A 10,161-nucleotide genomic window follows, 5' to 3' on the forward strand; every position below is an offset into this window, starting at 1 on the left:
CAGGCAATGGCAGCGCCTCACCCGAGCAGGCGCAGCGTCCCAGGGGAGAGACACCCCTCCGGGCACAGGCAGAGACCCCCAGAGGGACCCCTCCGGACACAGGTCACTCAGGTTTCCACCCCGAGGTCCGCCCCCGCACACTGGCAGGGAGGCCTGCCTCTGCTCTCCGGAGACAGGCACACGCCAACCCTCAAAATGGCCCTACTCCAGCACCGGACTGCCAGTCTCAGCAGCCACCACACCCCCACCACAGGGGACCCATGCGGCCAAGCCCAGAATCCACCAGCTCTGTTGTCCCGGTTCTTTAGTCAGGCAGGTACTCCTAACCACCAGTCACCCCACCACCACTGTGCCAGACAGGAGGCAGCACCCGAGCTCCACGCATCCCTACCTGGAAATGGAATCAATCATAGAGTATAGTTTTGGTATTTGAAGAAGCAGACAATGTGTCTAATGTGGTTAATCTAACAAGGTGTTCAAGTACTAAGTAATGCTTAATTTCTTTATAGTTTTCCAGTTCATGATTTTCTTTACGACACAGAAATAAGTGTGTGTGATGAGTTTGTCTTTAGATCAAGCCCACTTAGATCTCCTAAAAGACAGAGTGCAGGGGCTGCTGGGATTGGACAGCTTAACTGGGTTGACAGGTGTTCGCATTCTCCTTACCAAAACCAGAATGCATGTAGGAATCTATCTGCTGTGTTATTTGTACAATAAAAAAAATATTCGATTTTGTGAGACCCATTTGAAACATCCTTCGTCGTGTATGATGTGTTCTATGACAAATTTTGTATTGTATTGGTTGTAAATTTGTATTTTTTGTCATTCTGAATAAATTAGACCATATTATTCCAGAACATGTGATTAGTAGTAATGTCCAAATCAGCTTCCCATTTAAAGATCAGAAGGCTCACTGTATCATCAACATTGGAAATTAAAATATAAATTTTTTATCATGCCCTCTTCCCTGATATAGCAATAAATCGTTCTATTGCTGGTGATGGTTGCATCTGTATAGGAGTATTCTTAGTTTTTGCATTAAGTATTTGTGACAAACCGCCGTTTTGTCCGCCGCTGACAGAGCAGCGGCTCCAGGCTGTACGCGCGCCAACACACACACTCCAGGATTCACCCGCACCAGGGTTCATCTGATTGGCCGCAAAGAGCGGGTGCACATGCAATCGTACGGGCATTTGGACATTTCACCACCATCACATCTCGTTACGCCGTTACATCCTAGACTAACCACATACACTTTACACTTTTGTTGGTTTTGGTTTTTGTTTCATTACTTACGTGTCGGGAGTAGTCGGACTCTTGCGTCAAGTGCGCCAGCAAAACCGGACAGCTGGGCGACGCTTGCTTTTGACACCATCGCAGCGTCGGCCAGATGTGCGGGTCCAGCAAAACCACTATTGTTTGTTGTTATTATTTGGTCCCACTCATTATTTGTGTTGTATTCTTTTGTTATGTATCTAGGGATTATTGTGGGAATATGGTTGATTGATTTATACCTGTTTAAAGGTGAATATTGGGGTTATACTGTATGTATTTAGTTTCTTTAGTTAGAACTTTCTGGAGAATGGTTCCACCCAGTTAAAGGGTGGGGCCAGGCCCAGGCCTTTAAGAAGCGTGGCCAAACTCCCTTGTGGTGGACAGTAGGTTGGACAGAGAGCGAGTTGGTTGGTGAGTGAAAGATTGTTGACTAGAGAAGAGACATTCCTTTTGAAGCAGGTTATTGGGTTTTGATTTTCACCTTCATGGTTGCCCTTATTATTTTTTTTTTGTTTGTTGCACCCCCGGATTTTTTTGGAGCACCTGTAAATACTGCACCTGTTTTTTTTTTTTTGCACTGTACTTTGTGGCTCAATCAACTCACCATCTGCGAGCAAGCCATCATTCCCTTGGTTGTTTTTGCACGTTGGTTCCACGTCTCGAGTGAGCAGCAGAGCTCTCTCACTACAGTATTGACCTTAGCCAGCAGTGAAGTTGATGGTAGTGAGGCTAAAGTTTTTGCAAATGTTTTTTAACAGGTTTGATGTTGGAAATCTTCTCATAAATCGTCTGGAGATCATCGGTGTGAAAAACCATTAAAGTTAACTCTCGTGTCAGCATGAAGTGGATCACAATTACAGTACATGTAAGGCATAACGCACATCTCACTATGTACATGTAATGGAAAAATTTTGCCTTTGTGCTATTTCTTATCCAACACACTCGTCATGTGCTGGTTAGGTGCAATTCTGAACATTCTTATACAACCAAATAATCTCTTGTGCCCTGTCGTACATCAAGTCTAAACATCTAATGTTCCATTTGAATGACTAATAATTTCTGATATATGTTTGTCTTTTACACCCGGACTCTGGCTCCATCCTATCTGACTCTCTACCAGACCCAAGGCTGTTAAAGCCAATGCATCTTGTCTTGGAAGCTCGGTGTTCCTTCCTTTGGATAACAAGACATGACGATGCAGAAGTGAGAAAGCAAACATTCTCACTCACAGCGAGATAAGGTGGCACAACAATTCCATTGCTGCAGAGAGACGTTCCACCAGAGCCAGAGAAAGGGGTTAAAAGGCAGAGACAACTTAAGGATCGTGGGCTCTTGGTTGGTTTTTGGTTTGTTGATGTGCACGATCAACATCCATGCTTTTTATTTGCTTTCCCCATTATTTTTATTTTCTTTATTATTTCAATAAATCGCAAAAAAGGACAACTCTCTCTCATCTGCTTCTTTATGGAAAATTTCCACCACAGAAATTGGCGTCTACGAACAGGATCCGCTGCAGGTCGTCTGGACGGTGTGACCAGGGACGATAGTCCTGAGGACTAGGGTCGCTCAGCCTCCAAACCTCTAGAGCTGTTCTGAGTGGGAGGACTGCTCACCCGTCTGGATCGCCTCTGACGAGATCCAACGAACACAAAATCCAACCTCTACTCGGCCCGGTGAGAGAGATTCCGTTTTGTTGCGACTTATTGAAGAAAAAAAAAAAACGGGTTTGAAATTGGTTGCAGGTATTCGGGTTTACTTGGCTCTGATCATTTAGTTTAGGGAAAGTAAGGCAAATAACAATTAATTCTAAAGCATCCCCTACTAGACTAAAACATAAAAGAAAACATAATTAGGACTAGAGATGATAATATTTTAAAATGACTATTTGGCTGAAAACATCTAAAATATAATATTAGGGAAAAATAAAATTTAAAATTTAATATTCGGGTAAAATTAATTAGGTCAAAGTCTGAGCAATGAAGAATCGCTTTTTGCACAAAAAAATCCCAGAGTGATTTTTAAATTATGACAAACAGCTAAATGACAACTGCTGCATGACTTTACAGTCTGATGGGTTTAAACAATTTTAACTTGCAACAAATTCAGTAATAAAATCCTTCATGTTTCTAAAAAGATTTGTGCACACTATAGGTTTGTCTGGGGTTATAGGAAGGCTATAGGAAAACAAAACCAGACTATAGGAAGACTGAGACTGACTGAAACAGACTATTAATGACTATTAATGGGAAGACGACTATTAGAGAGAATTAATAATAATTACTGTATGTACCAGACTATTAAAGAAAAACTTACTGTTTCACTGTCTTGTGCAACATCTGACAGCAAGACACCTTAATGTTCATTTGCTTTCAAACTTATGCCCAGTTAAATTCTTAGGAAGCGATCTCATGTGAAGTTTAGGTATTTGATTGATTTCCACTCCAGGCGGAGTGCAGGTTACATCTAAAGACATTCTAAATAATCCCTCTTTTGTTGGTGTTAACTTCAGCTCAGCTGTGCTCTTATCATTGGCTGCTGAGGGGGGGCTGTAACTGAGGCCCTCACACAGGCTGCATCACAGCTTGTTTCCCTATGTGATACGACCTCCAGAGACGCATCTGACCTGTCCTGTACAGCACATGTGTCTTCTGGTCCTGATGATGAGTTTGAAGAGTTATGATTTCACACACACACTCAAACTGACCTCAACTTCCCTCTTTTGGGATGAACACAGGTCTGCGCTTGCGATTTCTTTTACTAACAAACAAAAATATTTTTGATGTTTATTCTACAGTTCCACACGTCCCTCTGTGAAAACATGATGGAGACAGATGACAGGACGTGGGTCCTTTTGTGAACAGATGTCAACGGGGTGGAGACTGGTGAACGACTTCCGACCCCATGTGACGTATTTACCCACATTACATGCTTTTGTTTTTATTTTCATTTTTCAGAGAACGCTCTGACCCAACACTCAGCCTTACAGGAAGCCCCTGCTTCCCTGTGGCTCACACACAGACATGATGTAGGTTCAATCAGAGGATGTGAACCAGTGGTCATCACACCTAAATCTGACCATGAATTCAAACAACAACACCCTCTGAAAGGAAGCCATAGATGCAGACACCACTAAGCTACTGAATCATTGGATGCTACAGGCCACAAACAGAGCCTGTCTAAATTACAGTTTGTTCAGACAAAGGTTATTTTCTGGGTCATTGTAATTACAGCTGATGGCAAATCCATCTCACCCAACAGAGTTGAAGCAATTTGAAACCTGCCTAAACCGTGCACGTATAAACAGCTTATGTCTTTTCTAGGTCTTTGTTCTTATTGTAGGACCTTCAGTCCTAACTTTACCTTCTCTGAGGCCCCACTCAGGGTTCTGATGCAGACATCTTCATCGTCCACTTCTTGTCTCACGTGGACGTCTGAGGCTGAACAACGTTTATTGACCTCATGCTTGCTCTTCAGACGACTCCTACTTTGGGTTTCCCTGATCTGACCCTACGCGACCTTTCACTTAAACAGTGGATGAGAAATCAGGTTGTACAACTTCTGTTCTTTTGTCCTCATACTTTGATTCTTTTGGAAAAGATCCCATCTTTCCACAGCCTGATGGCTTAGATACAACACCACTTTGCTCAACATGCTGAACGTTACTATCAAGAGGCCATCTTGAAGTCTGGCGCTTTGCTAAGACAATACTCTGCTCAGGCTGCAGAGTTGATCGCGTTGACTGAAGCTAGTAAACTAGCAGAAGGAAAGTCTGTTACCATCTACACAGACTCCACAGATGCTCTGTGGAAGCATAGGAAGCTTTTGAAGTCTGAATACAAACCTATCTTACATGATAAGGTTCTGCTTTGCTGGACGCTGTCCTGCCACCTACAGCTAATGCTGTTTGTAACTGTCTGACTCACACCATCAGTGACAACTTTGTTTCTGCCGACATGCAGCTGCAGACGCTGCTGCGAAGGTCGCTGCCCAACAACCCCTCCCTTTCCTGATCCTCATTTCCTCTCTCCAAATCTCTCTACCATCTCCTTCCTCACATCTCCCTGTGCTTCAAACATTTTGTACCTCACAGGAACGCAGACTCTGGCTGACGAATGGTTCCACCTGTAGCCATGGAGTCTGGTTTGGGCCTGATGGTGCCGTGCCGCCCAAACACTTTTTCCCCACAATTCAGGTTTCCCAACAGGTGAAAACAGACGACAGGACCATTACACCATCCAACCAGGGCACTGGCGATCGTTAAGGAGTTCAGGAGGAAGCACTGGACCTCCAAACGGTGGCGAAGGCCCCTTCCAGGTCCTTCTGACGACCCACACGGCTGTAAAGCTGTAAAGATCGCAGAAAGAGTGACTTGGATCCAACTCCATCCAGGAAGGTCCCGGATCAGACAGACGACCCTCCATCTACACCACTCGGAGAATTCACCACTAAAGAAAAGAACTGAGAAGGACGACCCTCGCTGTGCTCACACACGCACTGAGGCGAGGCTGCGTTGACCGTTCAGCTAAAGGTGTGAACCAAGCGCCGCCTAAAGCTGCGCCGGTGAATCACACCATCAGACCATACATCTACACACACGTTCCTGAGAAAACACACACAAGAGCAGCCTTGAGTTGCCGACGCTGGACGACGCGTAGACTCTTCACATCACGGGAGTGACAGTGACTCAGAGGACATTTGGAGGAAACCTGGCGGTGATAACGAATCCCAAGTGTCTCTGTTATCAGCTGATCACAACCTGAAGAACTCCAACGAACTGTCAATACATCAACACACAGGTTGGAAACAATCTAACGCTACTGTTCAACAGGACGAAGCAGAATGTTACGAGACATCAATTGTAACCTTGTTTTGTTAAACTTCATTTTATGTTACATGAATTATTGCCTTTATCATATGATGTTTCCATGTAACTTTACACAATACTTTTGAATGAGAAAATTTCACAACAACACTGAGTTTAAATACTGTATCCTAAAGTTGATTTGGTGTTTAATTTGCTCACAATCACTTTAGTCACTGCTACAATTAACTTTTATCCTTCATTTACAGATGACAGAGGTTATGAGACAAAACGCATCTTCATTCTGGTTAAATCCCTGAATCTCCTATTCGCTCTAGACGCAAATGTACAATTAAAGATCCGAAAGCATGAAATCTATCTTAAGATTATATGAAACAGAACCCCATCGAAAACCTATGGCTATCATACATTAATTGTCTTTATTACATTACAATTGAATGGCCGTAGACATGTTGTTAGCAGAGAAAAGAGGCGTTTGTGTTATGTTTGGCGAGGCATGTTGTACTTACATCCTGAATAACACTGATTCTAATGGTATTGTGGCGAAGGTGCTCCACGGCCTTCAGAATTTCAGCTAACTCTGGTATAGATTCTTCCTCTTGGAATTGGCTAGACGAAATGTCTGGAAAATGGAAATCTGTTCTCATGTCCGCAGCTGTTTCCTTTATCATTGAAATGGCTGTGATTCTTTTGTTTGGTTTTTGCGTTATCCCACTGGTTAGAGGTCTCATCATGCGTGCGACCTCAGCAACACTCTCGTATCAAATGACACAATGCACTATGTTCAAAAACCCCAACTCTAATTCCCTTAATGACTTTGACGATGGTCTTAGGCTATCGGATCACGAAATATAATCTGATACAAATATGATTATGGGCTTATTTTCTTCACATGCTCATACAGAGGTTATTCTTGTATAACTACCCACCAAAACAGCTCACAACCTTTTATCTCTAAGGTACTTGCATTTTACGTGAAGGTGTATTTTTGAATTTTGATTTTTGCAAACAGTTCCATCTCATGCAGAGAGACATTCCACCAGAGCCAGAGAAAGGGGTTAAAAGGCATAGACAACTTGAGGATCGTGGGCTCTTTGCATCACACCTTCGTGGTGTGTGCACTGATCTCCCCAGCTGGTTTTTGGTTTGTTGATGTGTACGATCATCATCCATGCTTTTTATTTGCTTTCCACATTAGTTTTATTTTCTTTATTATTTCAATAAATCGCACAAAAGGACAACTCTCTCATCTGCTTCTTTATGGAAAATTTCCACCACTGCCATCACTATTTGGTGTAGTAAAGACACTTTCGAAAAGATCTGCTTCTGAACAGATTGTATATCTTAGAATACTCTGTATTGGAACTGCAGTACAGCAATATGAGAAGTACAGTACAACAGCACCCAGTGACCTAATAATCATATACAGTAGTAAAATAATCTTTTTTGGCAGCTTAACTGAGAATTTGTAACCTTATGATAGTAGAATTGGTGAATATCTATAATTGAATTTTCATGACTGCTTTGCTATGCCCATTCAAGTGAAGACAGAATATGAAATGGGGCATTACATGTCAGAAGATGGAGCAAATAGTTTGCGTTTGTAATGGTGACAATTTTGTGAATTTCCATGTGTACATCCAATCTGTACTTTTGCATTTAGCAATTCTCCAGCCAAAACACATAATGTGTTTGACTTTCCCATTAATAGAGGCTGCCTCACTGTGCCAAGCAGCTGCATATTAGGACCTATTACGTGATTTCATAGCTCTTACAAAATTGCTCCTATTCACAACAAAACGGCTGGGGGTGGTGGTAGGTTTTTATTGTGGGATGGGGAAGGAGGGGTGTGGGTAGAGGGAGGACAGGAGAAAAAGCCCCCAACACACAATCATGCTTTTTCTATTGGATGGCAAGGTTGATGACAACATGACCATTGTGTTATAATGATAACACCACAAAGGCATGTGCCCCCCTCATCAAGGCTTTACAGTGGCTGCAGATACAATTTAATTCACTGCTCTGTTGGCGGCCCTGATACCATTATGAAGCACGTCGCCACAGGGGTAATCACTGTCTTTTCTGAGAGAAGGATGAAAAAAGAGACACAAAAAGGGGGGAGAAAAAGATGGAATGATGATGATGGGGAGGTCGAAACTTACAATTAGGACTGTCAGTTCTGACATGTCAGAGCCCCTGTTGACTTGTGCTCATACACTTTCCTGCACTTCCACCGCTGTTTATTTACCACGGCTACCAGTAATTATAATTAACATGTCATTTAGTTCAAGGCATCCTTTTGTAGGTTGTCGAGTGTGGCCATAGTATTTTATAGACAAGAATAGTGGAACAGAGAAGAGGCTGAAGATATAAACAGCTACGAACCAACAGTTAAGTGCTACTGAATGACTAAAGGGAAAGGCTCCTGGCATAACGTGTATATTTCCAACGCAGGGGTTTATCAAGTTCAATCAGCCGATGTCTAGGTGTCAGTGTTGCACAGGAATTGGATACAGGAATGGCAGCAATGCTTTATTTCTCCATGCTAAACCACAATTTTTAATTAGTTAAGTGGCAGGGTGTGTACCTACATTTCTGTAAAGTTAATTAGTGTGTTTTTATGACTTCACACTGTTCAGCTGCTCTCAGCTCAGTAGCGCTTTTAGTCTGTCATTAGCCCATTTTACTGTTTAGACTCCTTGTTACTGCTTTATACAGAAGCCAACACAATTTTTCTAGTAGCTGAACTACTAGTCCAGAACCAAATTAGGATCACTCACACATCTTATACATACTTAGTTACAAAAAGTTACAAATAAAACCAACAGGGGGCTGCTGCTAGAGGCTGACAAACAGAATACCTTCACTGGGAAATATTAAAAGTATTATATTTTACTAGGCCCGCTCTGAATAGAGGCCGAGGCCAGACAGACAGGAATAAGTAATTGCAGTAAATGCAACTAGGGACACAGTAAATACAGTGGCAGCAATGAAAAGTGTCAGCCTATACTGTGTTTAGTATCCGTGTTTGCACCGTGTAAGAGTGTGTGCTACACCCTTTTGGCCTGTAGATGGCAACTGGCTCCCACTGTTAGTTCTAAAATGCTTTGTTATATAGGGCTGTGAACAGCTGTTATTTAAATCCTGTGTAGTGTAGTGGTTAGGGAGATAGGGCTTGGAAACATTTGTCCTGAGTTCAAATCCCTCTGGAACTAATGCTTTAATTTAAATTATTGGAAAAATTCTCATTTTGCCCACGAGACAATAAAAAAAATACAGGGTTTTACTTAGTTTTACTCGTTTTATTCGTGCAGCAACACACCTGTACTGTATGGAGACAAGCTAATAGCTATCGGCCTCCGAGCGGCTGCAAGCAGGGAGCGGTGGGTCCAGCTTTTGGCCTTTTTCTGCAATCACATACACCTGTGGGGAACAGCTAATAGCTATCGGCCTTCAAGCGCCTACAAGCAGGGAGCAGTGGATCTAGCTTGCTGTAGCAAGTACATGCTTGATACTTGTGCTGTCTAAATATGTTAGTTGGTCTGTTTAAAAAGTAGTAACCCATACAGTGGCAGCGGTTCAAAGTGACTAGGGTTTTTACTGCAGTACCGACGCGTCGCCACGGCGCAGCGAGTGCGTCGCTGACTAAAGATTTTTAATCCTGCAGCCGGCTGGAAAAAAATCAGGACGCTAGTCTTGTTTTAACCACCAGGTGGCGCAGTGTTAATTAGAAGCCTCCAAAGCACTACAGCGTAACTGAGGTCCGACTGTTCATTTCTACCTGTAACACACATATATTACACCAGACCTATTTTACTATTAAGCTTTTATTATTAAGTATCTGTTGTGTGCTCAAACTTGGGGAGTGTGAAGGGCAACAACTTGTTGATGGCTTAGTTATTTTCTGTTCACTGCAAAGTTATAATTGTTCTGTGTGGTTTAAAACAGGCAGCGCCACAGCAGCAACACGTTCTTGTTTTCATTCTCCTCAGCTTTTTCGTTTCTTTAAATAGAAGGCGTCTCTAAAAAATATGTACACACCCACCGCTCTAACATCTGATACA

This window comes from Betta splendens, chromosome 15, assembly GCF_900634795.4.
Source record: "Betta splendens chromosome 15, fBetSpl5.4, whole genome shotgun sequence".
Classification (NCBI taxonomy): domain Eukaryota; kingdom Metazoa; phylum Chordata; class Actinopteri; order Anabantiformes; family Osphronemidae; genus Betta; species Betta splendens.